General features: G+C 43.4%; 1 pseudogene; it reads right to left on the bottom strand.

Moving 5' to 3' along the window:
- Positions 1–2,938: 2,938 nt before the first annotated feature.
- LOC101987302 lies at positions 2,939–3,224 on the bottom strand (annotated as a pseudogene).
- Positions 3,225–5,452: the final 2,228 nt, after the last annotated feature.

The raw sequence follows: 5,452 nt of genomic DNA, 5'->3' as shown, positions 1-5,452 counted from the left end.
GTCACAGTTCACACACGTCACAGTTCACACACGTCACAGGTCACACATGTCACAGGTCACACACGTCACACCATCGATAGCACTTCTCAGTTTTTGGCAGGTGCCACCCCATAGTTCACATATGTCACAGCTCACACATGTCACAGTTCACACATGTCACAGTTCACATGTCACACATGCCATCAACAGCACCTCTCAGTATTTAGCAGTTTTCTCCAAGGAAGTAAGTGCTTGACAGGAGTTATGGGTGTGGTATCTGGGGAGGGGAGCATTTCTAGAAAGATTTGGCAAGATCAGAGTGGGGAGCTTGATTTGGCCTCCTTCTTGGTCCAGAATGGACAGTGAAAACCTTTCCCTTTTGAAGGTGACATACATTTCTTCTTATTTTTGAGACAGGGTCCCCGTAGCTCAGGGATAGCCTTGAGCTCAGTATGTAGTTGAGGCTGGCCTTGAACTTCTGACCCTTCTTCCTCTGCCTCTCTAGTGCTGGGACTACAGATGACACGCCATTTGTTTTTGTTTTTCGAGAAAGGGTTTCTCTGTAGCCTTGGCTGCCCTGGAACTTGCTCTGTAGACCAGGCTAGCTTTGAACTCACAGAGATCCTTCTGTCTCTGCCACCCAACTGTTGGGATAAAAGACATATGCCACTACCCCCCAGTCAGGTGACCTGCATTTTTGAGGAAATGGCCTCTACTCAGCAGTTGGCTGGATGTCCTTGATTGGTGTCCTGAAGTACAATTAATAAAAACTCAGGGTCAGAAATTGGGGTTCAACCTGAAGATCCAAAAAGCAAAACAGCCAGCCACTGGCTCTTACCTCGACCTCAGTCTGAATGATGATCATGCCTTTAGGAACCTCAGAATGAGACTGTCTGAGAACTGTCTCCTCTCGTTTTATATTCCTCTTTAGGGCTGGGATCAAAGGCATTCTCCACTGGGATTAAAGGCATGCACCGTCTGATTTCTATGGCAACTAGGGCAGCCACAGGGATTAAAGGTGCATGTCAGTATGGCTACTGGGATTAAAGGTGTGCGTTACCATAACCTGTCTGTAAGGCTGAGCAGTGGGACTGTTTTACTCTCAGATCTTCAGGCAGTCTTTATTTATTAAAATACATTTAAAATGCCACCACATTTCTCCTTTTTGTCTAAAAAAACAGAAGGCTATAGCTAATATAAGAAAAACTATATTCAAAGAGTACAATAACTATATACAATATATACAGGCAACACATCAACAATGTCTAGTCCATTTGCATTTGACAAATTCAGAGAAAATACTTCATATCTATTCTATCTTGGTGTGTCCAAAATCTTATACCTAACTTACTTTCTATCACAACTTGCTTTGATAAACTATAAATCTTCAACTCCCTCAGAGACCCAAGAAGGAAATAATATTAACTGAGTAAGCAGGAAGTGCAAGCAAGCGACTTCCAAAAATGTGTGTAATGACAGAAACAGCTGGCTGCCTGGATAGTCACCCAAAGTTCTTCTGCAGTGTTGGGGCTCCATCTTCTGCTTACAAGCCTAGCATACTCAACAGACTTTTCTGTGAGGCAGGATATTTTGTGTCCTGCTTGTTTAATTAGGTCAGCATAATGTCAGCAGTTGAGGCAGGGGCATTTTCTTGCCCAGTGGCTTATTTTGCCACAAAGAAAGGAAACTCCATGTGGAGTTTCTTTGATGTCAATCATCTTCTCTGAAGTAGATTGGTGCTGCCAGGAGCAGACATGTCTCATTGTCATAAAAAAGAAGAACCTAGGTTATTAACACATCTTAAATGCCATATTCTGTAGATCTCTGAAGTGTTTGAAGACAACCTATCTATCTAAATTATATCTTTGTTTGACCTTGAAAACATACCTAATGTGACTACAAGTTTGATTATACTAGGTGATTAACTACTAACCTATATTTGTTTATTATGCCAAACAGTTGGTAATAATAATTTTCAAAGACTAGAAATTTGCATTACATTGTTAAATGTACTATATATCTTGAACAAGATTAGAAATGATGTACAGTATGTTTTAACAAAATTAATCTCAAATTTGTAACAATATATAAAATTTGTATACAATATACAAAAGTAAAACCAATGTAAAACTTTTAAAACTAATAGTTGCTTTTAAAAAGTAGATTATTTTATCATATCTATATCCTCCCTTTTTCTTTTCGGAGTAGATTCAATAATCTACCTTTCTATCTTATCATATTTATATCCCCTTTTTTCTTTTCCCTTCTTCTCCTTCCTTCCTTCCTTCCTTCCTTCCTTCCTTCCTTCCTTCCTTCCTTCCTTCCATCCATCCTGGAACTCACTTTGTAGACCAGGCTGACCACCTTGAACTCAGAGAGGTCCTCCTGCTTTTGCCTCCCGAGTGCTGGGATTAAAGGCATGTGCCATCACTGCCTGGCCTTTTTTTTTTTTTTAAACTTTAAAGTTTTTTTTTTTTTTTTAACATTTATTTATTATGTATACAATATTCTGTCTGCATGTATGCCTGTAGTCCAGAAGAGGGCACCAGACCTCATTACAGATGGTTGTGAGCCACCATGTGGTTGCTGGGAATTGAACTCAGGACCTTTGGAAGAGCAGGCAATGCTTTTAACTGCCGAGCCATCTCTCCAGCCCCCTGGCCTTTTTTTTCTTTCCTTCAAAACAAGAACCCTAAATCTAATCTCCTTTGTTTAGCTTTTTTCCTGACCATTATCCATAACAACTTGCAACCAACACATTAAACAAAGACAAACATCCATAATCTATTTTGTGGGGGAGGAGGAAATATGGGTGTAGTTTTCTAGGCTACTTCCTGCTTATTGGAGGTGTCAAAAATCTTTTTTTTCCTCTTGTTCACGTGTGATCGAGTTTATTGTAGAGAAAGGTAACAGAGATTGGGGTTGTGTAAGAACAGTCAGACACAGAACTAACATAGGCTTAGCAGCCCAGCCATGGATCTGCCCTGTTCTTCTTCATCAAGAAGTTAATCTTTTGAGCCATTTCCATGTTGTGGATCCTCCGGCATGTTTCATAGCTCTCCCTCTGGTGGCGGCGGCAGGGCTTCTCATAGAAATGCCGCCGCTTTATGACCTCAGTAAGCCCATCAGTAGTGAGGATTCTGTTCAGGGTTCTGTATGCACCTTCCACGTTCCCCTCCTGAACCATAACAGTCCTGGCAATGAACTTCAGGTGTTTAGCCATGGCCTCGCTTTCAAATCTTCATCCTTCAGGACCTACAGGCTGCGGCCATAGCATTCGGACTCCAGGACGCTCCCTCCAAAAATCTTGTGGGGACCCAAAGAATATTTAAAATTATGGTCAAGTCCTTACTGGAGTAATCTGTGAGGCTGGGTCATCTCAGCCAGCAGTCTTGAGGCTGTTCTGGATCCAGAACTCAGAGGAAACCGCAACAAGTGTACTCTGAAATGTTGGATCATCTGGATCATCTGTTTCCATTGGAGATTTTTCAGGGGTTCTTCCTTGAAGGCAGTCTTTATATATTAAAGTACATTTGAAATGCCACTACAGTGTCCCTAGCTAGTATACGTGTATCTGGGGAGGAAAGGACATTGGTGGTTCCAGCCTACTGCCACCCCACCCCCTACAGCTTGTCCTTTCTTCTCTGATGGAAGAAATCTTGCCAGGTTATGTTGATAGACCTTAGGTTTTTTTTTTTGTTTTTTGTTTTTTTTTTTGGTTTTTCGAGACAGGGTTTCTCTGTGGTTTTGGAGCCTGTCCTGGAACTAGCTCTTGTAGACCAGGCTGGTCTCGAACTCACAAAGATCCTCCTGCCTCTGCCTCCCAAGTGCTGGGATTAAAGGCATGCGCCACCACCGCCCGGCGATAGACCTTAGTTTTATTAATGGGTTTGTTTTTTTTTTTTTAACCCAGAAGAGAGTTCGGCAGAGCAACTCCAAATACTGTTGCTGGTTGGTGGAGAGTTGCCTTCCAGGGGTTCTTGTCCGTTCATTTATTCATGACTCCACATTTCAACAAATGTTTACCCAGCGCCTCCTCGGCGTGCTGCAGTCTGCAGGGGGCTGGCGATGAAATGAAACCCCATTTTTCTTTGGATTCTGGATGGGGGATGGTAAATCAGGAGGATTGGGAACCAGGCACTCTGGGGAGCATCCGTCTTCTTTGTACCTTTGCACACGCTGTGGTCTGAGTGCTAGCCCGAGCCGTGAGCTTCAGTGTTTGCCATTAGCCGGTGTCTGCTGCAGGGCAATGATGTACTAAGTGACATTAAAACGTGTCTTTCTGATAATTTATCTTGTGCATTCTCATAAACACATCTCCCTCGTCACAGTACATTTATAAAGGCTGGGCCTAGCAGAAGGGACAAGTTAACACTTACCTAAGGAGGTCCTGCAGATGTCAAATGCTTAGGAGTTTGGTAATGGGCTAAATGGCCCAGAAAGGGGTTTGGGCTTCCACTTCTCCTGCAACACCCATTAAATATGGGTCTTGGAGCCCCTCACTTCACTTGCTCTCCTGACCTGGAGGCCTGGAGAGACGGAGGGCCTGGCTCCATGTCCAGTGAGGCGGACCTGGAACTCACAGCCAAGTTTTCTGATATTTGGTCCTCACACATTGGAGGTAGGGAAGGACTATATACTATACTAGCCAGGACTGGGCTCTGTCCCTCTGTACTGGCCAGGATCTAAGCTGCCAGCCTGGACAGAGGCAGGTTCACCTGCCAGGAGAGACAGCCTAAAGTCAGATCATCTCTACGGAGATCAGAGGTCACCCAAGGTACAGTGTTATGTCCTTGGGAACTCCCAGAAATGACCTACAAGGTTAGGAAGGTGTGGTGTGAGGTTTAGATTGGGGGCAGCGCATCACTTCCAGGTTAGAGGTTTCTGGAGTTCAAAGCTTTGGTTCAAGGAGTCTTCAGCACGGGATTGAACACTGCAGTATTGTAAGTGGGCTAGATAGAATGGCAGGCACAGGCCCGAGGCTGTGACTCTGATAAAATGCTTGCCTAGAACGTGTAAGGCTTTGGGTGTGATTCTCCAGCTCTGGGTGGGGGTTGGGGAGGAAGAAATTCAAGCTAATAATTTTGAAACCCAAGGCAAATGGCTTTGGATTAATGATGCAATTCAAAAGTATTAACAATGCAAGCAGTAATTTTCAATTATAGTTTGCTTCACTTCTTAAATTTGGAGAATGTTTTCCTCGTATAAAAATGCCTGGAATATAAAATAAAGAATGTCTGCACCCCGCAACCACCTTTAAAATAAATCATTCCAGTTCTTTGAAAAACTAGACACAGGAGCCTGGTATGTTGGTACACATCTCTTGTCTCGGGGACCCTGAAGGCTTGAGTCCAGGAGTTCAAGGCCAGCCTGGGAAACACAGAAAGACCCTGTCTTTAACACCTCCAACTGTACTGGGTGTGTTGGCTCATGCCAGTAATCCCAGCACTAGAAGTTCAAAGCCATTGAGTTG

The sequence above is a fragment of the Microtus ochrogaster genome, chromosome 7, assembly GCF_000317375.1.
Source record: "Microtus ochrogaster isolate Prairie Vole_2 chromosome 7, MicOch1.0, whole genome shotgun sequence".
Lineage (NCBI taxonomy): Eukaryota > Metazoa > Chordata > Mammalia > Rodentia > Cricetidae > Microtus > Microtus ochrogaster.
Note: the sequence above shows the minus strand (reverse complement) of the source record. Positions and strands in the feature narration are given on the sequence as shown.